This window comes from Chelonoidis abingdonii, chromosome 1, assembly GCF_003597395.2.
Source record: "Chelonoidis abingdonii isolate Lonesome George chromosome 1, CheloAbing_2.0, whole genome shotgun sequence".
Taxonomy (NCBI): Eukaryota; Metazoa; Chordata; order Testudines; family Testudinidae; genus Chelonoidis; species Chelonoidis abingdonii.
This window is the reverse complement of record NC_133769.1, coordinates 236,795,746-236,823,175: the sequence shown is the minus strand read 5'-3', so window position 1 is coordinate 236,823,175 and position 27,430 is coordinate 236,795,746. Positions and strand designations below refer to the sequence as shown.

Genomic DNA, 27,430 nt, shown 5'->3' with positions numbered 1-27,430 from the left:
GAAGAGTCCAGGCAACCAAGGGTATCCCTAGCTAGCTGCTACAAGTGTCCTGCTTCTCTGTTCCTGAACTCCTGGTAGTGACCCTCAGGCCTGACTCTGGTTCTTGGCTTAACTCCTGACTCTGGCTTGATCCATAGCTTGTCTTTTGACCCTGATACTGGCTTCAGTTCTGGAATCCAAAGCTCATTCCACTAGTCTTGAAACTGATCTAGGTTGCACTGGTCAGCTTCAATTCCCCCACTACAACAACAATACAACTCTGTCTTATGAGATCCTCGCACCACTGTGTCCCTTCCTCTCTCTGAGTTGCTGATGAAGACTGGCTAGATTTCTCTTCACTCAAATTCCTCCTTAATAAAACAATCTTCTCCAATGAAACCTTTCAACCAGTGGCTCTCAAACTTTTTTACTGGTGATTCCTTTCACATAGCAAGCCTCTGAGTGTGACCGTCTTTATACATTAAAAACCCTTTTTTATATATTTAACACCATTACAAATGCTGGAGGAAAAGCGGGGTTTGGGGTGGAGGCTGACAGCTCGCAACCCCCCATGTAATAATCTCATGACCCACTGTGGGATCCCGACCCCAGTTTGAGAACCCCTGCAACAATTCACTCAGATTCAGACCTGCTAACCAGAGAAATGTTTCCCATAGACTAGGGGATTTCAGAGCCTTCTACAGGGAAATGCCATAGGCTATGGATAACCCCTCCCCCCACTAGCCAGCTGCTTCTCCCCATCTCCCTATTTCCTGGAGAAGAGCAGCTAATCAAAGCTGCTCCATGTGCTGAGGGATAGCCTTGCTGCTCAGCACAGAGGCAGGCAGAGTCTGACTTCTGGCCTGCCTCCCAGATGCAGCACTGAGCCTTTTGATCTTCCAGACAACTCTTCGGATCCCTGTACTCCCCCAGGCCAGGGAGTGAAGATGCTGCCACTGAACAACCCCCCAACCCCTCCATCACCGTAGCTCTGCTCTTGGCCAATGAGCCTAAAGTCAGCAATGAGGTTCCATGGTCCTCAGCTTCCCTGAAGCAGATAGCTTCTGCTCAGGCCTCCCACCATATGCCTGGCTTCTGTGTGCAGCCATCACTTCCATCCACTGGATGCTGCCCCGATTCCCTACAAATGCAGCCCTCAGTCCTTACCTTATTTTATATGGTAATAGAGGTGATTAGCAACATTCAAATAAGCAAGTCCAGATTAATGAGCTAATGAATAACTATGGCAGCGGGTTGATGTACATCCGAAATGCCACTGGCAAACGATCAAAGCAGGCATTTGATTTACAATGTGGTCCATCATATTTGACTAGTGTCCACAGTCACATTGTGAATTATTTCTCATCTTTCAGGGGGTTTAAGAGATGACAGCATCTTTCATGTGATATTCTGAAATAATTCAGTGAAAAACATTGTTCTGGGGGGATGTTGAAGCCTGAGAGTTCTTTTGTGTGGCCAGCAATCAAGGGTTTATTTGGGACCTTAGTATTATCCCAGAACTCTTTCCAGCATGCCTCTGGATTGGATGAAGGTACTTTTTAAGAGCTTTAGCCCAATACGAAAAAGGCTTGTGAGATATCAGACGTGTATTTGGAAGGTTCTGGAGATACTAATGAATTGGGAAGTTCAAGCTGGCCATGATTCAATTGTACTCATGAGCTCTGTGTGTGTTTCTATATTTTGGGTAGGCATATATGTGTCACAGTGGGCAACTATTGAACAGGTGTCGATTTTAATGTTCCAGTTATGATTCTCATCATAGCATTACGATGTACATACAGAGATTTGATATGTGAGTTGCCTGTCCAGATAGGTGGGCAATCTTCAGTGGTTGAGTATATCAGTGTGTGTGCATTTAGCATGTTATGTGCACAAGTTTTTGGATGAGTCTAATCCTTTCTTTTTCATTTTCTCATGTCTATTCCAGATGAAGTTTAAAAGTCAAGCTTTTGTACTTTGGATCACTTTCATTTCAGACCTGTTGACCTCAAAAGTTGACCCTTTCCTTTCCAGCTTTGTTGAATAGATGAAAAGCTATTACCAAGGTTCTGGAGGCACTGAGGCAGAGCTTCCAATATAGAAAGCATTATGACATTATTCTGAGGTTGGTGGAAAGCGTGTCGCCCATGGTGGAGGTCTTTGCCTTGTACTACAACAGTGATATTGTTAATGAACTTAAATAAAATTGTGTTAGGAAAGTCACTAATGTATGTGTTTAATAGCAAAGAAGGAAGCATGGATCCTTGAGTTCCATCATTAAAAGCTTGTGCTGTGCTGATCTGCCCATTCAAAAGGACATGTTATCTAGTTGCTCAATATTGTGGCCAGGAGTCGTGTGCTATGGCATTTGATGACCCTTGATGCCTTGAGCAACAGCACATATCGCCATACCACGTCACAGGAGGTGAATAAAACTATTGGTGCTGTTCTGGTTTTTACATTCTGCTGGAAGCCACCCTTAATGTGACTAGTGATGGTGAGAACCTGGTCATGGCAACTTCTTCCTTGTCTGAAATCAGCCTGTGTTTTGGCAGGATGGTCTCAAAGATAGGGATGAAATGGGCCAGCAAGACCATCTCCATTAACCTGAGAATTGTGGAGGAGAGTAATGTTGGGCAATAGCTGGCAGAATCATTTAATTGTTCCCGTGTTTGGGAAGGCAATGATTTTCACCTCTTGCCAGCTTTTTAGGATCTTCCCAGTCGAACGTCTGGCAGTGAATGGGTCTGCTAATCATGCTCATCTCTTTGACCCCAAATTCTTAAGAAATTCAGGATAAATGTCCACCTTGCCAACAGCTTTTTTGCTTTTAGTGGCCATAAAAGCCTTGGTTATTTCTTCTATAGTATATGGGAGATGATAGCGGTGAAGTGGTGAGTTTTGTCGTATGTTTAAAAGAGCTCTTTCTGACCCTTCTGTCTAACTGGCTTGTCAGTTTTGTCTTCAAGTTGTGAAGAGACAGCACTGGCCATCAATTTCAGTTGATGGTGTTTTACTGGGTCAGCAACTCCAAGCTTATGGAGGAGTGCCCAGAATTTGTGACTGGAAAGCATGAAGTCAAGATCCTCCACTGTCTTGTTCCATCTCTTCAGATGGGCAGAATTCAATGATTCTACTAGAGCTTTTGTTGTGTCTGGATCATCACTCTTCTCATACTCTTTGAAGAGTGCTCCTGTTGTCAACTGCCAGCAAAGAGTATAAGCCTTGTGATAGCAGTGGAGAATGTGTTTTGCAGCAGCTTTGATAAGAAAGTGAACAGAGTGGTCATTGTTTTCTGGAATGGACTCAAAGATATGGTATATGATACGGTATATCCCAACTTCAACTTCTGTGGTATATGCAGTCCAGTTCACTTTGCGGAAATTCCAGCATAATTTTGGCATTGATTCAGTCAATGGAAATCCAAAGGCAACATGCAGAATAGTGGAGTAGTGTTCGCTGTGAAGAACATTTCAAAGCACTGTTCATGAAGCTTACAGGGGTACACTTGTATTGTATTTCATCAGAGAGCAGAGGTCTTGGTTCTGTTCAGTATTCTGTCTGGCTGAGCAAAAAGCCCATGGTTGTTTGGGGTTGAAAAGATGGAGGACCTCTGTGAACAAGGCTCAATCTGTGTGTTGCTCACCAGCAGCATCATTTATGCAATAGCCTCATTGTGAATGATGGCGGTTAAAAATCACCAAGATACACAGCTAGGTGGAGAAATGATGGTAAAGCAAGATTTGACCATTCAAGCCGTGGAGGTTTGCGGATATCCATTATGGTCAGTTGTCTTATTCTTATTGGAGTGATAGATTCCCATGGTCTTGGGTTCCTCTAGGACTATGACATCTTTAAGACCATGCCTGATGCACATGGCAAGGCCATACTTTGCATCATTCATGGTGACAATCAGTTCATAACCATGAATTTATATCTTGCAGTTTGCTCATTGTCTGCCATGAGTTTCTTGCAGATAAACTATGCTAATGTTCTTCACCTTGAGGACTCTTGAAAGATAGTCACATTGACCTGGTACACACGTACAGCTGGTCCTACGATTCTTCTGTACTATCCCAGACAGGGACCCTTAACAAATTTCACATTGCTAATCATAGTGGGACAATGACAAATCCATGTCTGGTAGCCTTTTGATGGCATTTGTTATATAATAACATATAATAGGAGCACTGTGTGAAGTTTGTCATCTTGTCCCCATGTGCAGTCACCTTGTTCTGTCACTCCATCCCCTCATTTACCCATGCCACCTCTATATCCCTCTGTCCCCTTTTGACCCACACAGCTAACCCCAGATTCTGGCTTCCCACTTATCACTGGTGTCTTCTGGGGGAGCTTCAATAGCCTTCTCTTACCAACCCATTGTTTCAGAGGTTGATCAGATAACTCTCCTGTTCTTTGTTTTAGGGAGGTCTCCAAAGGGGACCTCTGATCTCTAATCTAACAGTGAGCAGGCAGCCCAAGGAAAGCATCACCTAGGCTGACCAGATAGCAAGTGTGAAAAATCGGGACGGGGTGGGGGTTAATAGGAGCCTATACAAAAAAAAGCCCCAAATATCAGGACTGTCCTTATAAAATCGGGATATGTGGTCACCCTAGCTTCACCCCCATGGGAAAGGTTTTTTAGTCATAATAGGGTTTTTCCATCAGCAAGATTAAGCTATTCTTTCCCCAGGGGATGATGGTGGCAGAGCACAGTTGGCCTGTGGAACAAGGCCCTGCTGGGGGGATTAGGGATGTGGCAGAATAAGAAGAGGCCCCTTAATTTTCCTATTCTCTGCTGATTTAGGGAACAGTGGCTGCCTGAAGACTGGAAGATGAGGGGGTCAGCTGGCCACCTCTGAAGACAATGAGATGGGATTAGGGGGAAATCTATCAGTGCTCCCCACCTCTCCCAGAATAATATGTGTGGAGGATTCAGATGGGTTGGGGGCAGCAGGATATGGAGGATAAACTTAGAATAGCTGCTCACAACTGGAAGCTGGGGAAACAGGAGCTCGTCCTGCTACCAGTTCCAGACAAGTAAGGAATGAAGATGAGCCAGTCAGTCAGGTAACGATTTCCCCATAGATAAAGGATTTTCCCTGTAGATCATTAGAAAGGCCAGAAACTATGTAGCTGATAGGGACTGGGTTGGCATTCATAGGAGTGGGTATATGTGCACATGGAATGGGCAGATGTAGGGTGAGCAGATGACTGTATAGAATTAGTGACTATATATATTCAGACTGACAGAGAAGATATGTATGGACGCAGAAAAAGTGGGTGGGTAAATGTAGAATGAATTTGGGTAGGTGTGGCATAAGATGTGCCTAGGAGTGAGTGACTGTGTGTGTTTGTGGGTGGAATGACTTGGAGTGGAGTGAAAGTGGGTGTGGAATGAAGATATGTGAAATAAGTGAGAGCTGAGATGTGCTGAATGCATGCAGTGGGTGTGAGACAATGAGTTGATGAAAATGTCTATAAATGTATTCATTTTGTAATTATAATTAATTATTATAATTAATTTAATTAATAATTATTTTGTTGGCAGTATGCATGTACTGTACAAATTGTGTTCTCTTTCCTGCAAAACAAACTCAGGCTAAACTTAAATGCTATATATTGTGCATAGTGCTCTAGTTTGGCTGCAGGTTCTCCTTCTCTACATAATGTGGAGAAATTTTGCATTATACTGGGTACCCTACTCCTGTTAGACAAGAGAGGCCTCCAAGAAGCAGAGCTGGCTGAGAGGAGCCAGTGGTATTTTTTTGAAGAGGGGAGGAGGGAGCAGTCAAGCAGCCTGAGATGCTACATTTTTCATAAATGCACTGCAAGTGAAAGTGTGATTGTAGTACGGGTAGGCATATCATGCTAGCTTCAGTCTAACTATCAGTGACCGTAAGAGCAACCATACTGGGTCAGACTAAAGGTCCAATCTAGCTCAGTATCCTGTCTTCCAACGGTGGCCAATGCCAGGTACTTCAGAGGGAATAAACAGAACAGGAAATCAAGTGATCCATCTCCTGTAGCCCATCCCCAGCTTCTGGCAAACAGAGGCTAGGGACACCACATGGACCTATCCCCCATGAACTTATCTAGTTCTTTTTTGAACCCTGTTATAGTCTTGGCCTTCACAACATCCTCTGGCAAAGAGTTCCACAAGTTGACTGTGAGCTGTGTGAAGAAATACTTCCAGTGGTGATAATAGTAGTGTAGGCATAGTGCCACAAACTTCAGCATGGGCTACCAACCAGGGTACATACCCAGGGTCCCTGGCTGGTTTGTCTACCTGTGCTACAATCGCACCTTCACTTGCAGAATAGACATACCACAGAAAGAAAGACAGGAGAAGGGCAAAGAAAAGGCAGTGGCTCAGAGAGTAATATGCTTTTCCCCTCTTATTAAAATTTTAGAGGCGCTGACTGATTTCTCTATCCTGCTTAGAAACAACCATTGGCTCCAAGGTGCTGAGTTCTCTCCTGTCCCTGGAACTGGCAGGAGGATGAGGTAATCAAAGATTGGGGGTACTTGGCCTGGCCTCTCAAGAGGATTGAGCTGGGGTTCCTGTTCAGAAGCTGAGTGGTTCTCTGTCCAGGTTTCTTGGGGCAGTTGAGAAGGTCCCTGCCCTGATATCTTGTGCATGTGTGTGTTAAGGACTGAGGGAGTCCCTGCTCTTGGGGATAATTGACAGGCAGTTGAGAAACCCTTCCTAGACATCCCACTTTTCTCACACCTGGGAGAACGTCTCAGGTGGAGGTTGTCTGTTTCTCAAGATAGCCTCTAGGCCAGGGTCTTTTCACGGATGCCATGTTTGCCAGTGTAACGCCAACAGACCTTGGCCATCGGCGGGCGGGATCAAATCTGGGATCTCTGGAGCCAAATGTACGAGCCTCTACTGCATAAACTAAAAGGCATGTGGATCTTAGCTAAGGCTGTAAAGCAGACTCATTATTCTCTATCTAAGTGGATTCAGTGCTACCACATGGGACAGAGCACCACACCCACAAGGTGTGTGGGTTATATAAGAACATAAGAACGGCCATACCAGGTCAGACCAAAGGTCTATCTAGCCCAGTATCTGTGTACCGACAATGACCGATGCCAGGTGCCCCAGAGGGAGTGAAGCTCACAGGCAATGATCAAGTGATCTCTCTCCTGCCATCCATCTCCATCCTCTGATGCACAGAGGCTAGGGACACCATTCTTTATCCTTCCTGGCTAATAGCCATTTATGGACTTAGCCACCATGAATTTATCCAGTTTTCTTTTAAACATTGTTATAGTCCTAGCCTTCACAACCTCCTCAGGTAAAGAGTTCCACAAGTTGACTGTGTGCTGTGTGAAGAACTTCCTCTTATTTGTTTTATTAAAACCTGCTGCCTATTAATTTCATTTGGTGACCCCTAGTTCTTGTATTATGGGAATAAGTAAATAACTTTTCCTTATCCACTTTCTCACATCACTCATGATTTTATATACCTCTATCATATCCCCCCTTAGTCTCCTCTTTTCCAAGCTGAAGAGTCCTAGCCTCTTTAATCTTTCCTCATATGGGACCCTCTCCAAACCCCTAATCATTTTAGTTGCCCTTTTCTGAACCTTTTCTAGTGCTAGAATATCTTTTTTGAGGTGAGGAGACCACATCTGTACACAGTATTCGAGATGTGGGCGTACCATGGATTTATATAAGGGCAAATAATATATTCTCAGTCTTATTCTCTATCCCCTTTTTAATGATTCCTAACATCTTCTGTTTGCTTTTTTGACCGCCTCTGCACACTGCGTGGACATCTTCAGAGAACTATCCACGATGACGCCAAGATCTTTTTCCTGACTCGTTGTAGCTAAATTAGCCCCATCATATTGTATGTATAGTTGGGTTATTTTTTCCAATGTGCATTACTTTACATTTATCCACATTAAATTTCATTTGCCATTTTGTTGCCCAATCACTTAGTTTTGTGAGATCTTTTTTGAAGTTCTTCACAATCTGCTTTGGTCTTAACTATCTTGAGTAGTTTAGTATCATCTGCAAACTTTGCCACCTCACTGTTTACCCCTTTCTCCAGATCATTTATGAATAAATTGAATAGGATTGGTCCTAGGACTGACCCTTGGGGAACACCACTAGTTTACCCCTCTCCATTCTGAGAATTTACCATTAATTCCTACCCTTTGTTCCCTGTCTTTTACCAGTTCTCAATCCATGAAAGGACCTTCCCTTTTATCCCATGACAGCTTAATTTACGTAAGAGCCTTTGGTGAGGGACCTTGTCAAAGGCTTTCTGGAAATCTAAGTACACTATGTCCACTGGATCCCCCTTGTCCACATGTTTGTTGACCCTTCAAAGAACTCTAATAGAGTTTGGGAATCTCCCTAACATCCTCAGCCGTGAAGACTGAAGCGAAGAATCCATTTAGTTTCTCCGCAATGACTTTATCGTCTTTAAGTGCACCTTTTGTATTTTGATCGTCAAGGGGCCCCACTGGTTGTTTAGCAGGCTTCCTGCTTCTGATGTACTTAAAAAAACTTCCCCTAGCTAAGGAAGCACTTCCTGAGCTTAAGAGATTTACCAGTTGAAATCCTGGACGAGTCCCCACTTGTAATACTAACAGACCTCAGTCGTTGGAGGAGAAGATTGAACCTAGGACCTCTAGAGCTTAGTGAATGAGCCTCTACTGCATGAGCTAAAAGCCATATGGCTCTTAGCTAAGGCTGTAGAGAAGACTCATTAATTTCTCTCTAAGGGACTGTCTACACTACAAAATTTTATAGATTTTATAGAAGTCAATTTTTAGAAATTGATTTTATACAGTCGATTGTGTATGTCCCCACTAAGCACATTAAGTTGGCGGAGTGTGTCCTCGTTACCATGGCTAGCATTAACTCACGGAACTATCCCACAGTTCTTGCAGTCTCCACTGTCCATTGGAATTCTGGGTTAAGCACCCAATGCTTGAATGGGCAAAAACATTGTCATGGGTGGTTTTGGGTACATGTTGTCAGTCTCTCCTCCCTCCGTGAAAGCAACTGCAGACAATCATTCCGCACCTTTTTTCCTGGGATTCCTGTGCAGATGCCATAGCATGGCAAGCATGGAGCCCACTCAGCTCACCACCGCTATTGTGAGCTGTAAACACTTTGTGCATTTTATTGCAGTATGTGCAGACCCTGGCTAAGAGATGGCAGCACGAGAACGATTGTGAGGACATGGACACAGACATTTCTTAAAGCATGAGATGTGGCAATTGGGACATTATAGCAGCAGTGGGGCTGGCTGATACAATGGAACGCCAATTCTGGGCCTGGCAAACAAGCACAGACTGGTGGGACCGCATAGTGTTGCAGGTATAGGATGATTCCCAGTGGCTGCGAAATTTTCACGTGTAAGACCACTTTCCTGGAACTCTGTGAGTTATTTTCCCCCACCCTGAACTGCAGGAATATCAAGATGAGAGCTGCCCTGACAGTTGAGAAGCGAATGGTGATAACCCTGTGGAAGCTTGCAACGCCAGACTGCTACCAGTCAATCGGGAATCAATTTGGAGTGGGCAAATCTACTGTGGAGACTGCTGTGATTCAAGTAGCCAATGCAATCACTGATGTTCTGTTATCAAGGGCAGTGACTCTGGGAAATGTACAGGTCATAGTAGATGGCTTTGCAGCACTGTGTTTCCCTAACTGTGGTGGGGTGATAGACGGAATGCATAGCCCTATCTTGGCACTGGACCACCTTGCCAACGAGTACATAAACCGCAAGGGGTACTTTTCAATGGTGCTGCAAGCACTGGTGGATCACAAGGGAGGTTTCACCGACACCAGTGTGGGATGGCCAGGAAAGGTGCATGACGTTTGCATCTTTAGGAACTCTGCGCTGTTTGAGCAGCTGCAAGAAGGGACTTACTTCCCAGACCAGAAAATTACTGTTGGGGATGTTGAAATGTTATAGTTATTCTTGGAGACCCAGCCTACTCCTTGCTCCCATGGCCAATGAAGCCATACACGGGCAGCCTGGACAGTAGTAAGGAGCAGTTCAATTATAGATTGAGCAAGTGCAGAATGGTTGTAGAACAGGGGTCGGTAACCTTTCAGAAGTGGTGTGCCGAGTCTTCATTTATTCACTCTAATTTAAGGTTTCGCATGCCAGTGATACATTTTAATGTTTTTAGAAGGTCTCTTTCTATGTCTAGAATATATAGCTAAACTATTGTTGTATGTAAAATAAACAAAATTTTATAAATGTTTAAGAAGTTTCATTTAAAATTAAATTAAAATGCAGAGCCCCCGGACCGGTGGCCAGGACCCAGGCAGTAAGAGTGCCACTGAAAATCAGCTTGTGTGCCACCTTCGGGACATGTGCCATAGGTTGCCTACCCCTGCTGTAGAATGTGCCTTTGGATATTTAAAAAGCTCACTGGTGTTGTTTGCTGACTAGGTTAGACCTCAGCGCAACCAATATTCCCACTGCTATTACTGCTTGCTGTGTGCTCCATAATATCCGTGAGAGTAAGGGGGAAGACGTTTAAGGTGGAGTGGGAGGTTGAGGCAAATCGTCTGGCTGCTAATTTTGAACAGCCAGATTAGAAGAGAACAGGTAGGCACGCTGCGCATGAGAGAGGCTTTCAAAACCAGTTTCATGGCTGGCCAGACTATGGTGTGACAGTTGTGTGTGTTTCTCCTTGATGTAAACCTGCCTCTTTTGTTGATTTTAATTCCCTGTAAGTCAACCACCCTCCCCCCTTCAATCACAGCTGGCGAAAAAAATAAAATCACTATTGTTTTGAAACCATGCATTCTTTCTTTATTAAATTAAAGGAAGAGAGATAACTGATAAGGTAGCCCGGGTGGGGTAGGGTAGGACAAGGCCACATTGCTTATTGTAGCTACATTACAAATCAAAACTGTTTGAATGACAGCCTTCTGTTACTTGGGGCATCCTCTGGAGTGGAGTGGCTAGGTTCTCAGGACCTCCCCTCCCTGCGTTCTTAGGCATCTGGGTGAGGAGGATATAGAACTTGGGGAGGAGAACAGGCAGTTGTACAGTGGATGCAGGGGCGGTCTGTGCTCTTGTTGGCTTTCCTGCAGCTCCACCAGATGCCTGAGCATGTCCGTTTGCTCCTCCATTAGCCTCAGCATTGCATCATGCCTCTTCTCATCGCGCTCACGTAATGCTTTCCTGGACTCTGCCACTGAATGCCTCCATGCATTCAACTGTGCCCTATCCGTGCAGTAGGACTGCATGAGCTCAGAAAACATGTCATCACGAGTGTGTTTTTTTCACCTTCTAATCTGCGATAACCTCAGGTACGGAGATGATAGGGGGAGCACAGAAACATTTGCACCTGCAGGGGGATAAAAAGGGAGAGTAGAATTTAAGAAGATACATTTCTGAGAACAAAAGGGAGACTTTCACAGTGAATCAAGCAATTCACAGCAGACAGCACATGTGCTTTAGGTACAAGGTCGCATTTTGCCTTTTATATTGAGCGCCTACCGCATCACACATGGCTGAGCAACAGAATTCGGTTTCCAGGAAGCCATGGAAAGACAAAGGGTACGTGGGTTTGGCTTCTAACATCCTCCTAAACATGTGGGAATGTTTTCAAACTGCAGTGCCTTCCTTTCCCATAGCAAGGAATGCCGGTTGGGTTTGCCATTTAAAAGGAGGGGCTGTGGTCTTCGGGTGGATGTGCAGCACCTCCCGCCCCGTGTGGCTATTTGGGATGATCCCTTCACCCACCCCCACCCCCGCCATGTGGCTGTTTTCAGGGATGATCCCTTTTAGCCAAGTGCAAACAACCAACACGAATGGGGTCCTTTTACTGTTCCTTTACAAAAATTCCCCTATTTCAACCACATGATCATGAATGATATCACTCTCCTAAGGTTAACACAGAAAGATATAGACCAAATGTTGCTTGAATGCGACCAAAACCCAGGACCATTCGCTGCCATGCTTTGTGTTGCAATGATTCCAGACTACTTGCTACTGGCTTAGCAAGGTAAAGTATCCTACCGTGGAGGACGAAATAAGACAGCCCTCCCCAGAAACCTTCTGCAAAGGCTTTCAGGCCTGGTCTACACTGGGTAGAGGGGGAGGAAATCAATCTAAGTTAGGCAACTTCAGCTAGGTGAATAACATAGCTGAAGTTGACGTACTTAGATTGACTTACCGTGGTGTCTTCACCGCGGTGAGTTGACTGCTACCGCTCCCCCGTCGACTCTACCTGCGCCTCTTGCCAAGCTGGAGTACAGGAGTCGACAGGAGAGTGTTCGGGGACTAGACTAGATCCCCTCTGGCTCGATCACTGCCCGCCGATCAGGCCAGTAGTGAAGACATACCCTCAGAGTACCTCCAGGAGAGCTTCATGGAGATGTCCCTGGAGGATTTCCGCTCCATCCCCAGACACCTTAACAGACTTTTCCAGTAGCACTACTGGCCGCGAATGCATCCTAAGTCTTCAGGGCAAATTAAACACTACTTTTAAACCTTGTACTGTAGTTACAAATGTGCATTCACCAGAGGTGCCTTCTCCACCTTCAGGGTCGGGGATCCCACCTTGAGAGGGTATTGGCTCCAGGGTGATGAAAATGTCCTGGCTGCTGGGGAGAACGGATTCACCACTTGCCTGCTATGCATTCGTCTCCTCCTCCTCCACAAAATCCATCGCTGTGTTGAGTGAGACTCCCCGCTTCCAGGTGTCCACGGACAGTGGTAGGGTAGTGGTAGGGTCCCCCCCTAGAATGCCATGCAGCTGATTCATAGATTCATAGACTCTAGGACTGGAAGGGACCTCGAGAGGTCATCGAGTCCAGTCCCTTGCCCTCACAGCAGGACCAAATATTGTCTAGTCCATCCCTGATAGACATTTATTTAACCTACTCTTAAATATCTCCAGAGATGGAGATTCCACAACCTCCCTAGGCAATTTATTCCAGTGTTTAACTATCCTGACAGTTAGGAACTTTTTCCTAATGTCCAACCTAAATCTCCCTTGCTGCAGTTTAAGCCCATTGCTTCTTGTTCTATCATTAGAGGCTAAGGTGAACAAGTTTTCTCCCTCCTCCTGATGACACCCTTTTAGATACCTGAAAACTGCTATCATGTCCCCTCTCAGTCTTCTCTTTTCCAAACTAAATAAACCCAATTCTTTCAGCCTTCCTTCATAGGTCATGTTCTCAAGACCTTTAATCATTCTTGTTGCTCTTCTCTGGACCCTCTCCAATTTCTCCACATCTTTCTTGAAATGCGGTGCCCAGAACTGGACACAATACTCCAGTTGAGGCCTAACCAGCGCAGAGTAGAGCGGAAGAATGACTTCTCGTGTCTTGTTTACAACACACCTGTTAATTAATCCCAGATTCACGTTTGCTTTTTTTGCAACAGTATCACACTGTTGACTCATATTTAGCTTGTGGTCCACTATGACCCCTAGATCTCTTTCTGCCATACTCCTTCCTAGACAGTCTCTTCCCATTCTGTATGTGTGAAACTGATTGTTCCTTCCTAAGTGGAGCACTTTGCATTTGTCTTTATTGAACTTCCTCCGGTTTACCTCAGACCATTTCTCCAATTTGTCCAGATCATTTTGAACTTTGACCCTGTCCTCCAAAGCAGTTGCAATCCCTCCCAGTTTGGTATCGTCTGCAAACTTAATAAACGTACTTTCTATGCCAACATCATAGAAGCGGCATGTATGGGGCTCCAACCTAGAGCGACCGCTTGCCTCCTTTGTCTTTTGGTAGGCTCGCCTGACCTCCTTAATTTTCACGCAGCACGGCTGTGTGTGTCCCTGATGTAGCCTCTGTTCATCATGCCCTGTGCAATTTTGGCATATATATTAGCATTTCTTTTTTTTGATCAGAGTTCTGCCTGCACAGATTCTTCTCCTCATACAACAATCAGATCCAGTGTCTCCCATTTGCTTCATGCTGGAGCTTGTTTACGATTCTGGGAGGACTGCATGGTCACCTGTGCTGCTGAGCTTGCCACGCTGACCAAACAGGAAATGAAATTCAAAAGTTCCTGGGGCTTTTCCTATGTACCCGGCTAGTGCATCAGAGTTGAAAGTGCTGTCTAGAGCTGTCATATTGGAGCACTCTGGAATAGCTCCCAGAGGCCAATAACGTCGATTTGCGTCCGCACTACCTCAAATACGACCCAGCAAGGTCGATTTTAGCGCTAATCCCCTTGCCGGGGAGGAGTCAATTTTAAGAGCCCTTTAGGTCGACAGAACGGGGTTGCTTGTGTAGATGCATTCATTGTAAAATCGACCTATCGTGGCTAAATTCAACCTAACCCTGTAGTGTAGATCACAGCTAAGTGGTCTCAGTGCCACTAGATGGGACAGAGCACCATACCCAGGAGGTCCGTGGGGTACAGTAGGTCTACTGAAGCGCCCCCCCCCCCCATGGCCACTCAATAAACAGCTGTGAGGGGAATCGAAACCTCTGGATCCCCAGATATTTTAAACAGGCTGTCTCAACAGGCTACAGCGCTGTTTCCTCCTTTGGCCTCTCTGCAGACTTCCTGGGCACCGATTCGCTCTGTTGCCCCTTCCATGGAAATGGGGCCCCTGAAACCATCTGCTTATGGGCCTAAGGTAGGTAGACTGAGGGACTCCATTTCTGCAGGGAAGTGTTATTATTCCCATTTTTACTGATGAGGAGCTTAAGTCACAGAGAGACTGACTTGGTCAAGGTCACAAATGGTCTGTCGCAGAGCAGCAAATTGGACCCAAGTTTGAGGTTCTAACCCCTGGACCATCCTTCTTCTCTGGTCAGCCACAATGTCCTTCTCCTCTTCAAAACATGTCCCTTCTGACTCTTTGTCCCTGACCCTGAATCCTCCACCTGCAGGTTCCATGCTGCTGCCTGCTTCTGCATGGAGTGTATGGTTGAGGAGGGAGAGCCAGGCTGTTCTAGATTGGCAGAGACATGGAGATGATGTAGAGGGAAGGGCCTAACATGCAGCCAGTGCATTCTGCACTGGGACTAATCGCTGTGAAGGAGCCAGAGGCTGTGGAAGGGAGAGCTGTGTATGATACATGAAAGTGCCAATAAATTACTTAAAAAAATTAGTATCAGAGGGGTAGCCGTGTTAGTCTGGATCTGTAAAAGCAGCAAAGAGTCCTGTGGCACCTTATAGACTAACAGACGTATTGCATACTGCTTGCATATTTATACCTACCTCTGGAAATTTCCACTACATGCATCTGACGAAGTGGGTATTCACCCACGAAAGCTCATATTCCAATACATCTGTTAGTCTATAAGGTGCCACAGGTCTCTTTGCTGCTTTTTAAAAAAATAAAAGTTTAGTACCTCAAAAGTTTCACCTTAACAGGGGATGCCGTGTGCCCTTCTGAAACAAGTTCAGCTAAACTCAGATCTTTCAAAATTAGGAAATAAAGAGTGCAGGTGCACCAGGTGCATGTTTTGTGTTAGGTAACACGTATTAAGAGGAGCTACCTCCACCTATCCTACTCTGAAACACTGATCCTACTCGACAGAAACATCCCAACATTTGCTAAACGCTATGATCCCTTCAACCCTTATAGGATTCCATCTAACGGTATCACTTAACCATTATTAAACCTACAGACCACTCTCATATCCCATCTCACCGCCGGCAATCCCCATGGCAAGGAGACTCCTGTGTTGCTACTAATGCACCACAATTCAGCATTGAAATGAGGCATGCTGATCAAAGGAAAGAGGTGCCTGTGTACCATAAGAAATGCAGATACATGGGGGGAGAGAGGCTCAAACCTCCCACATCTCATATCACAATCATCAGATTCTCCAACTCCTCTGCCCATAGCTATTGCCAGCTCCAGGGAAGCAGTCAGGGTTGCACTGATGTTGTGTAGCTGGTCTGTTCTGCACGCCTTTCAATCTTATCCTCTGCAGGCTCCAGGGGTCAAACTTTCCCCATAGGCACATACATATTACTTACCATCTTAGTGACAGCTACAGATTTTGACGGACACTTGGTCCCAGATCCTCCAAAGGCTCCAAGCTTCCACTGAAATGAATTGAAGTTAGGAGTCTAAGTCCCCTGAGGATCCGGGCTTTGGGATGGAGGAAGTAGTGAAGAGGCATGTCATGAGGCACGGGGAGGCCGCTTTCCAGTCCCTTTATAATTGCGCCTCAGTCTCCCAATTGCGTGTGCGAACACAGGGTAGGGGTGAAAGTCGCATGCTCTAGAAGGGGGTCAGATGTGGGAACGCCCCAACTTGGAGCGGTTTCACACGGGGCGGCTCTCTTCCCCCAGGCCGAGCCACTACCCTGGATGGGGGCGTGTGTCTGTAACCCGATCCCGGCTCCGAACACAGGAGCAAACCCCGCGTGGCCCCGCCGCTCCGGATTCCACCCCCGGTTCCTCACGCCCGGATTTGTTTCCGCGCCACCTGGGCCAGGAGCTAACTTCGGCCGCCGCGCCTCGCCCCGTCCCCCTTCCGGGAGCGGGTCTCTCCAGCCTCCCCCGCTCCCCCCCCAGGCCGGAGGGGAGTGACTGCACCGCCGGGGCTGGAAGCGGGCGGAGGGGAAGCGCCGCTCCCCGCCCCAGCGTGGGAATCGCCGGGAGGGGCCGGCCCTGGCGCAGGCAGGGAGGGAAGATGGCCGGGGCAGGCGCCGGGCGGGAGCGGGGGGAGCCGGCGGGCTGTGGCGGGGCGGGCGCGTGGGAGAGCGCGGCTCTCGGAGCCGCTGCCGCGGCGGTTAGCGGCGGGCTGCCGTCCGGCTCGAGCGGGGAGGATGAGCCCGGCGCGGCGCTGCCGGAGCCGCCCAGTCCCGCTCCCCGCGGGGCCGCTTGGTAGCGGCTGGAGGCGGCGACCGGCGGGCGGGCGCGGGGCCTGCAGCGGGGCGCGCGGGAGGCGCGGCGGCTGGGCCAGGTGGCGGCGGCCGGGGACGGCGGGGCCATGCCCTGGGTGAGCGGTCCCGGCGCGCGGGCAGCCGGCGGCGGCGGGGGGTGGCCAGCGGGGCCGGGAAAGCTCGGAGCTGCCGCTGCCCGCGGGCTGGGAGGAGGCGAGAGACTTCGACGGACGCGTCTTCTACATCGACCACAACACCCGGCAGACCTCGTGGATCGACCCCCGGGACAGGTAAGGGGCCGGCGGGCACCCAAGCCGCCTGCACCGGGGGCTGCGCTGGGGGAAGGGCCGCTAACTGCGTCCGGGGCCGCCCCAGCCAGGGGGGCACAGGGGGTGGGAGCCTGGCGAGCCCCCTGGTTACATCTGGCTGATGCCCCATGTTCCCATTTCCTCCGGGGGGGGGGTCCATTGCCCCGTTGTGCTCCCTTCCTGGGGGTAGGCAGTAACCCGGGCTAGCTCGCTTCCCTCGGCCCAGCAGCGGGGATTTGCTTTTGGACCCTAGCGGGGCCAGCTTGCCCTCTCCGGGCTCCCCCAGCAGAGAGGTTGGGAGGTGTGTGCGCGCTGGCTGGGGCCGTCACGCCTTCGCCGGGCTGCTCGCTGTGCTGGAGCCAGGTTCAGCCCGCACGAACGCAGACACATTCCAAGTAGCAGAACTGTTGCAACATTGCAGCTTGCACGGATGGGCTGAAGCCACCTGAAACAGCAGCCGTTCTGCGGGCACTCGATTTTATTGATCTGGCACTGGGGATGGCTTGTCTGTTCCCTGGTGTAAGTTTACGAGCCAAGAAAATCCAGAAAGGACACTTACCGCAACATATTTAAAGGGTTTATTGGATTTTTGTAAGTCACGGTTTGTGCTAGTAATTTTTAACTCAACTCCCCATATGAAGTCAAAGAAACTTTTCTTGCTCTCATGGAAACTTCTGCAAACTATTGTCTGTAATTCAACATGAGCATTTTAAAGTATTCATATGTGGGGGGGGGGAATATCACTTTGCTATGAAGTGTGAAAGTGGAGATGATATTTGGTGCATCGTGGTATAGTTTAGAAGAACAGAGTTGTCACTTGTTGAAATCTAATAACATTTCTTCTCAAGCTTTGACCTGCCATTTCCTTCTCAGAAGAACAGAAAAATATTTAGGCCTTCTCTGATTTAAATATTCTTAAAGAGGCCTTATGTGAATTCTTTGCTCTAGAAACCCCAAACGACTCCCACGCCCCTCAAACTGCACTATTTTAGGTGTAGCTCCGTTTTTAAAAGAAATGGAGCATAAAGTCTCTTACGGTGGATAGACTGATTGAGCTGCATAGCTTTATTCTGATACAGTCCTCAGTCCCTGTAAACACTTGCACATGCTTATCTTTACTTGCATGAATAATCACACTGACTTCTGAAGTGGGCCAGCTCACTTAAGTTAGGGGTTTGAGTTTGCAGGATCAGGTCCCTAGTCATTTCTGTATAGTGTTAAAGTATCTTTTTACTTCCAATTTGTAAATATTATTTGAGCAGTAAAAGCGTATTTTAGGAGACAAAGCAGCACTGTCTGTACTTAGTGCCCATGCATAGGAGTGTGTTTTCATTTTTCAAATGCTAATATAGAATCCACTATAACTTTGCAGCATGACCATGCTGATTTATTAGCTGGTTTGAACAAATTGGAAACACAGCTGCTTGGGATATAATGAAACAATATGATGGACTACCTTATCAGAAGATAACATTTAGGGAGAAATTTGGCAAATCAGTGTTTTTTCTAATCAATTTGAGGAATATGTGGGCTACTACAAATTACTTTGGACTACGTTGTTAGAAAATGACTTCACATATTTTGGGCTTGGTAGCATGTCTCATTGAGTGAGAAAACATCAATTTTTAAAAATAGGTTTAAGTATTTTTTTATAAACTTTTTTTTTTAAATAAACTTGCATCAGCTAACTGAAGAATTTATTACAGTTTAAAGATTATGGAAGTATGTAACATTTATAGATGGTGTGGTCTGGTAAACGCAATCTCACTTTGAAGATTTGCTCTAAAAAATTCCATGTAGCATTACTGAACACAAGTGTCAGTATTTTAGGTGTTGGTAAAATAAGAAAGTTTGTTGTATACTTTTCTATATTAAACAATTTTTATAGTAAGTGAAAGTTAGAAAAGGACAGTTTGAACTTCATCCAGAACTACCTTGCCAGAAATATGCATGGAATGTTAAGCAGGCCACAGAAACGTTTAAATGGAGTCTGGTTTAAAGACTAATAATAATTTGTTCAATTCCTGTTTTCTTGCACAATGGTACATTGCTGTTCTTGTAGGTAAATATTTATATTGTTTATACAGTTAACTATTTTATCTGAAAACAAAATTTTGGCTTTTTCCATATGCTATTGACTGTGTATATGTGTATGTTTTGTGTTCATGTACTGCAGTTTATTGTATTCTGTTGACATATAATTTTCTGCATTGATTGTATACTCTAATACTACTGTTGATTTATTTTGAATATGCAGTGGTATTATAGCCATCTCGGTCCCAGGATATTAGAGAGACAAGGTGGGTGAGGTTTAATGGCCCAATTTTTGGTTTTGAATATGCTATCTTCAGGGTGTCTGAAGGGAAGTATATTTGTCTCAATAGGCAGTCTATCTCTTTGTTTTCCCCTGAAATGTAATGGAAGGAGGAAGCCTTTCCATATGGTTCTTCGAAATATATGGAGCAAATATATAGAGCGCAGAGGAAAGAATTAAACAAGTCTTATCATAACGCCATTGAATTCATGACTGAATTTACTTTAGTATGTTTAAATTTATATGCCTTAATTTGTTAAAATAATCAGTAATTTGGAATGTTGTCTGATATGTGTATAGGTTTGTCCAAATACTAATTTAGATTAATGCTTAATCTTCCCTTGGCTCATCAAGAATGCATGAATATGTGGTACAGTTCCTTCAGTGGAGATTGACACATTTAGCTTGAAGCAGATACAAAAAGGTGATTTATATCAGGCCAGTGCCATCAACTTCTGCAGAATTTAAGCCTTCATTCTAGCCCTGTGGTTGCAAAGATAACCTTTCAAATGCAAACTCAGGATAAACTGCTGCTATGTTATCTTACAGACAGACATCTTCAAAGTATGCTGCTGATTAGATGTTTCTTTGGAAATGCTGTAGAGTGAAAACTGACCAGGCTTGTGAGTCTTCATTGCTGCTATTCAAAGTCTTCTGGGTGGCAGTGGAACAAATAAGAACTCAATTTTGCCAATGCTTGGGAAAGCCCTAAGCAGCTAGGAGACATATGTACTGTAGCTATTCATTTTTTGGAGAAAAGGACTTAACACCAGATTGAGGGAGGGATAGGGTATACACCTCCCCTATCACATCAACCAGGAGACTGAGGAAGGAGTAAAGTAGCAGAAATTACTCCCTATTCCTGAAGCAGCCAAAAGGGGGTGGGGTGTTTTTGAGGGAGTGGGAGGAGGAGGACACACCCAGCATGTTTTTACTATCTAGCAGCCAAAAGGTATTGGGAAAAATTTGAAGCTTGGCCCACAGGCATCTCAGATTATCAGCCATCTACTGACTAGAGAATAATAGGAAAGATGGAGCCCCACTCCCAAGCACACATCAGGGACAACACTATTAGGCTTTCCAGCATGTTTCACGTTCCCAGCGGCTTGGGGCATGGCCCTTCTTTTGGACATTGCCTCCAGACTGTGCGTGGGGTGTGTGTCTCAATCAGTTGTTTGAGTAAAAACTGAAACCTACCACCAGTTATTTGGTTAACAAATTGATCCCTGTGTCAGGGTGGGCAGGAGAGAGTGGGAAAGGTTAATGGAGTAAGTTAGGAAAGCAGTATACAGATTTTTTTGGAGGCTGGGGTGAGGAAGAAATGCAAGAGAGGAGGAGAAGAACACAGTGAAAAGAGAGATGAGATGATGGTAGATGGAAGGAGAAAGAAGAGAACTGGAAACTGAATATGACTCAGGAGAAAATACATTAAGATCTATTATAGGAAAGAGTAGAGTAAAGCGAGGAAGGAAAACAAGGAATAATATGTGAGATGAAGTAAGGAAGGTTAGTGTTAAAGGATGTTCTGCTTGCTGCTGGGTGGTGCCTCCTAGTGATTAGCTTTGCCCAGTTTAGCAATCCCTTTTTGGTCTTCCACCATACAGTTCTTCTCCTGCTCACCAAGTTACAGTATGTCTACTGCGTGACATGACCCTCCAGCCAGATCGCACTATAGTTTCCTCTTCATGGGGAGTGTTTCACAGTCCTTCTGCACCCACTGCCCTGATTCTGTCACTCCTGCAGCATCTCCGCCAGTCTTCCTATCAGCTGCCCTTAACAGAACCACTCTGTAGTGGATGATAAGGAAACCAAGGCATACCCTCTACTCTGGGTTCCTGTTCAGGGCTCTGTAGCAAGCAGTTGGTCTGGGACTTCACCAACCTTACTGCCCTCTTCCCTGGGCTACAGCCCACCATGCTTCTTTTTCATCAGCCTTCTTACTCACAGTCTTTTCTCTTAGGCCCACTAAGTAAACCCTTCCTCATGAGTTTCTATATCCCATCCTGCTCCCTTACTGCAGAGAGAGAGGATGCAGACTTCATCCCTGCTGCCTTCCACCCTGTTGCCACTGCCAGCCTCCTAGCTTTATAGAAGTTCTGCCTGCTCCCTCATAGGTGAACTTCCTTGTAATTAGGCCCTCCACACAACCTAAGTCTCCCCCATTTGCAGCTTAATTAGGTGATGGGGCCCACCTAGCCTAATCATCTCTTTCAGGGCTGGTGTGGCGAGCACACTCCATCACAGTCAGCCAAGCAGTTTTAGTGAGTATTTTATCTTTGAGATGGATCACCGCCTTGGTTGACAAAGATAATTGCGTTGATGTATGTAGACTTCTTAGCACTATACAAAATTAATGTGCTATGTATTAAATGGATTATAAACTGCTAGATCTCAAAAATTAATGGTTAATGGATAATCATCAACGCATCTGAACTCGCCTATCTGTCTTCTGTCTCCATCTGTCTCTGTTATACCTGGGCTCTGTAGCGTAGACATGGGCTATGTTGGCCTAAGGTAGAGCAGTGTATCCTGACAGAAATTCTTTTGCCAACATAGTAATACCACCTCCCCGAATGACATTAGTTAAGATGACAGAAGCATCTGCGCTCGTGGTTTTATCAGCCTAATTATCTTCAGGGGTATGATTTTTTTTGTTCCACACTGCTAGCCAGCACAGCTATTCATAGATTCATAGACTCTAGGACTGGAAGGGACCTCGAGAGGTCATCGAGTCCAGTCCCTTGCCCTCACAGCAGGACCAAATACTGTCTAGACCATCCCTGATAGACATTTATCTAACCTACTCTTAAATATCTCCAGAGATGGAGATTCCACAACCTCCCTAGGCAATTTATTCCAGTGTTTAACTACCCTGACAGTTAGGAACTTTTTCCTAATGTCCAACCTAAATCTCCCTTGCTGCAGTTTAAGCCCATTGCTTCTTGTTCTATCATTAGAGGCTAAGGTGAACAAGTTTTCTCCCTCCTCCTGATGACACCCTTTTAGATACCTGAAAACTGCTATCATGTCCCCTCTCAGTCTTCTCTTTTCCAAACTAAATAAACCCAATTCTTTCAGCCTTCCTTCATAGCTCATGTTCTCAAGAACTTTAATCATTCTTGTTGCTCTTCTCTGGACCCTCTCCAATTTCTCCACATCTTTCTTGAAATGCGGTGCCCAGAACTGGACACAATACTCCAGTTGAGGCCTAACCAGCGCAGAGTAGAGCGGAAGAATGACTTCTCGTGTCTTGTTTACAACACACCTGTTAATGCATCCCAGAATCACGTTTGCTTTTTTTGCAACAGTATCACACTGTTGACTCATATTTAGCTTGTGGTCCACTATGACCCCTAGATCTCTTTCTGCCATACTCCTTCCTAGACAGTCTCTTCCCATTCTGTATGTGTGAAACTGATTGTTCCTTCCTAAGTGGAGCACTTTGCATTTGTCTTTATTGAACTTCATCCGGTTTACCTCAGACCATTTCTCCAATTTGTCCAGATCATTTTGAATTTTGACCCTGTCCTCCAAAGCAGTTGCAATCCCTCCCAGTTTGGTATCGTCCGCAAACTTAATAAGCGTACTTTCTATGCCAACATCTAAGTCGTTGATGAAGATATTGAACAGAGCCGGTCCCAAAACAGACCCCTGCGGAACCCCACTTGTTATACCTTTCCAGCAGGATTGGGAGCCATTAATAACTACTCTCTGAGTACGGTTATCCAGCCAGTTATGCACCCACCTTATAGTAGCCCCATCTAAATTGTATTTGCCTAGTTTATCGATAAGGATATCATGCGAGACCGTATCAAATGCCTTACTAAAGTCTAGGTATACCACATCCACCGCTTCTCCCTTATCCACAAGACTCGTTATCCTATCAAAGAAAGCTATCAGATTGGTTTGACACGATTTGTTCTTTACAAATCCATGCTGGCTATTCCCTATCACCTTACCACCTTCCAAGTGTTTGCAGATGATTTCTTTAATTACTTGCTCCATTATCTTCCCTGGCACAGAAGTTAAACTAACTGGTCTGTAGTTTCCTGGGTTGTTTTTATTTCCCTTTTTATAGATGGGCACTATATTTGCCCTTTTCCAGTCTTCTGGAATCTCTCCCGTCTCCCATGACTTTCCAAAGATAATAGCTAGAGGCTCAGATACCTCCTCTATTAACTCCTTGAGTATTCTAGGATGCATTTCATCAGGCCCTGGTGACTTGCAGGCATCTAACTTTTCTAAGTGATTTTTAACTTGCTCTTTTTTTATTTTATCTTCTAAACCTACCCCCTTCCCATAAGCATTCACTATGTTAGACATTCCTTCAGACTTCTCAGTGAAGACCGAAACAACGAAGTCATTAAGCATCTCTGCCATTTCCAAGTTTCCTGTTACTGTTTCTCCCTCCTCACTGAGCAGTGGGCCTACCCTGTCCTTGGTCTTCCTCTTGCTTCTAATGTATTGATAAAAAGTCTTCTTGTTTCCCTTTATTCCCATAGCTAGTTTGAGCTCATTTTGTGCCTTTGCCTTTCTAATCTTGCCCCTGCATTCCTGTGTTATTTGCCTATATTCATCCTTTGTAATCTGACCTAGTTTCCATTTTTTATATGACTCCTTTTTATTTTGTAGGTCATGCAAGATCTCGTGGTTAAGCCAAGGTGGTCTTTTGCCACATTTTCTATCTTTCCTACCCATCGGAATAGCTTGCTTTTGGGCCCTTAATAGTGTCCCTTTGAAAAACTGCCAACTCTCCTCAGTTGTTTTTCCCCTCAGTCTTGATTCCCATGGGACCTTACCTATCAGCTCTCTGAGCTTACCAAAATCCGCCTTCCTGAAATCCATTGTCTCTATTTTGCTGTACTCCCTTCTACCCTTCCTTAGAATTGCAAACTCTATGATTTCATGATCACTTTCACCCAAGCTTCCTTCTACTTTCAAATTCTCAACGAGTTCCTCCCTATTTGTTAAAATCAAGTCTAGAACAGCTTCCCCCCTAGTAGCTTTTTCAACCTTCTGAAATAAAAAGTTGTCTGCAATGCAGTCCAGGAACTTATTGGATAGTCTGTGCCCCGCGGTGTTATTTTCCCAACATACATCCAGATAGTTGAAGTCCCCCATCACCACCAAATCTTGGGCTTTGGATGATTTTGTTAGTTGTTTAAAAAAAGCCTCATCCACCTCTTCCACCTGGTTAGGTGGCCTGTAGTAGACTCCTAGCACGACATCACCCTTGTTTTTTACCCCTTTTATCCTAACCCAGAGACTCTCAACACTTCCGTCTCCTATGTCCATCTCCACCTCAGTCCAAGTGTGTACATTTTTAATATATAAGGCAACACCTCCTCCCTTTTTCCCCTGTCTATCCTTCCTGAGAAAACTATACCCATCCACACCAACATTCCAATCATGTGTATTATCCCACCAAGTTTCAGTGATGCCAACAATGTCATAGTTGTATTTATTTATTAGCACTTCCAGTTCTTCCTGCTTATTACCCATACTTCTCGCATTTGTATATAGGCATCTAAGATACTGGTTTGATCTTGCCTCCCAGTTTTGCACTGACCCTCCTTTCTCTCTGCCATTATAGCCCACGCTCCCTCTTGTTTCTGTCTCATCTCACAGGTCTTTGTGTTCCCCACTTACCTGTGGGCTTTGCTCACCTGTCCCCGTCGAACCTAGTTTAAAGCCCTCCTCACTAGGTTGGCCAGTCTGTGTGCAAATAAGGTCTTTCCCCTCCTCGAAAGGTGAACGCCATCTCTGCCTAGCAGTCCTTCCTCAAATAGCATCCCTTTGTAGTGTAGACCAGGCCATAGATTGTAAACTCTTCAGTGGAGTCTTGATCAGTGGCTTGGTGCTTAGATACTATGGTAATACAAGTTTCCTGTGACCGTTTTTTCTGAGAAGGTCAGATTTGGCAAGGGGGTGTACTTTGTGTTGGGGATGTGCCTTTTTCTGCCCCTGTGAAAACTGTCAAAATTTGAAAAAGCCTTTGAAAAATTGCAGTTTGCACATGCTCAGTAGAGATTTTGATTTTAGCAGCTAAATTATCTGAAGATTCTGTCTGCACTGAGTATGCTGCGACTTGGAGCTGAGCAGGACATGCTCTGCAATTGCAGCTCTGGGCTGCTGCAGACTGTTGAGCTTGGGCACCTGAAGTTAAAAGTGAGAGATGGGGGTCTACCTTTCCTGTGCTCTTAGTGATCCCATAGGCACTCATTCAGGCAGCATGGAGGAGAAAGTTACCTGATTTGAATGCAGAGGGGACAAAAGCGAGACTTGGAGGGGGAATAGTCTGGAGGAAATGGGAGGTGAACCCCAAAACTGAAATGGAAGCTGAGTAAAGGGAATTGGGAGGGGTAGAGGTGAGTTGAGCCTAAGAACCAGGGAGGGAGATGTAGAGGTGAAGGAGACTGGGAATGGGAACCAATGGGGCAAGGAGAAAGAAGTGAGGGGATGGGGAGACATCTGCAGAAGAGCTAGGGTGTGGGGGAGAAATGGGACTGGCTGGACAAGGAGCTGGCATGAGGAACCTATGTGAAGGGAGACTGAGAGCTACTGACAGGGAACATAGATAGGGGAGCAGTGAGTGGAGGTCAGGATGGGGGGTGGGGAGAGAGAGATTAGGTAACGAGTGGAGAGATTGGGCCAGGAGACAGGATAGGAGTGGCAAAGTGAGACTGGGATGAGCACTTTGGAGGGGTAAGACTAGGGCTTTCTGATCCTGGGATGAAAAGCCTGAGGCGTAGAGACTGGGACTGGCTAAATAAGGAGAATAGCACTGGGAAGAGGCAGGACCTGGACACATTGGGAGGGATAGAGCAGAAAAGAAAGGGGTCACACTTGGATGGGTGGGCAGGACAGGCTGTACCCACCAGACACACTCCTTACCAGGCTCCGGGCCACTGAACCAAAGTATAGTACAGACTGGCCCACAGGGGTTCCACCCCCTACTCAGCAGGGGTGCTGGAACAATTTGTATAGTGAGGGTGTTGAGTGCCATTGAACCAAACTGTAAACTCTGTATATAATGGAAACTATGTCAAGCCAGGGGGTGAGGCAGCACCACCCGAATCCCTAGTTCTAGCACCTATGCTCCTCAAGTGGCAGCAGATCCCACCACTTGGTGTAGGGGCGGGATGCAAGGGCTAGGAAATGGATGGTGTGAAGCACGAGCGTGTACAGATGTTCTCTGGAAGTGATTTGGAGGTTGGAAGGGTTGCAGTGAATGAGCCTGGGGATTGAAGGAAGATAAAGGAGGTTCTCCTGGTTAGGCAGTCAAATGCTGCTCTGGAGAATTGGATTCTAGTCTACCCCTGCCCTAAGATTCGGTCGCTTAAACCAGGCTTTTCATATGTGATCACTGATTATGTGTTCCTAATTTTTTGGCTGCTTGACTTGAGACCCTGGGGTTTGATTTGCAGAAGTGCTGAATACTAACAACTGCAAAAGAAGTCAGTGAGAGTTGTTCTTTGAACATTATAGGATATATCTACACTACGGGATTATTCCGATTTTACACAAACCGGGTCTATAAAACAGATTGTATAAAGTCGAGTGCACGCAGCCACACTAAGGACATTAATTTGGCGGTGTGCGTCCATGTACCGAGGTTAGCATCGATTTCCAGAGCGTTGTACTGTGGATAGCTATCTAATAGTTCCCGCAGTCTCCCTCGCCCATTGGAATTCTGGGTTGAGATCCCAAAGCATGATGGTGCAAAAACAGTGTCACGGATGATTCTGGGTAAATGTCAATCATTCCTTCCTCTGTGAAAGCAATGACAGACAATCATTTCGCACCCTTTTCCGCTGGATTGCCCTGGCAGATGACATAGCATGGCAACCATGGAGCCTGTTTTGCCTTTTGTCACTGTCACCGTAAGTATACTGGATGCCGCTGAGAGAGGCGGTACTGCAGCGCTACAGAGCAGCATTCATTTGCCATTGCAAGGTAGCAGAGATGGTTACCAGCCATTCTGTACCATCTGCTGCTGTCATGGGTGCTCCTGGC

The 27,430-nt window shown here is 45.9% G+C and overlaps 1 protein-coding gene and 1 long non-coding RNA gene across 2 annotated transcripts in view; one reads left to right on the top strand and one right to left on the bottom strand.

The window, feature by feature from the left end:
• Positions 1 to 10,755: 10,755 nt before the first annotated feature.
• On the bottom strand, positions 10,756 to 16,588 carry LOC142046313 (uncharacterized). The gene is made up of 2 exons (XR_012655202.1): positions 15,939 to 16,588; positions 10,756 to 11,322 (listed from the first exon to the last, which is right to left on the bottom strand). It is a non-coding gene; the product is annotated as an uncharacterized LOC142046313 (long non-coding RNA).
• Positions 16,589 to 16,938: 350 nt separating this feature from the next.
• WWC3 (WWC family member 3) overlaps positions 16,939 to 27,430 on the top strand; it is a 181,995-nt gene continuing 171,503 nt past the window's right edge. Inside the window, exon 1 of the mRNA XM_032779753.2 lies at positions 16,939 to 17,082. The gene's annotated coding sequence lies outside the window, so the exon portion shown is untranslated. The remainder of the gene's footprint in view (positions 17,083 to 27,430) is intronic.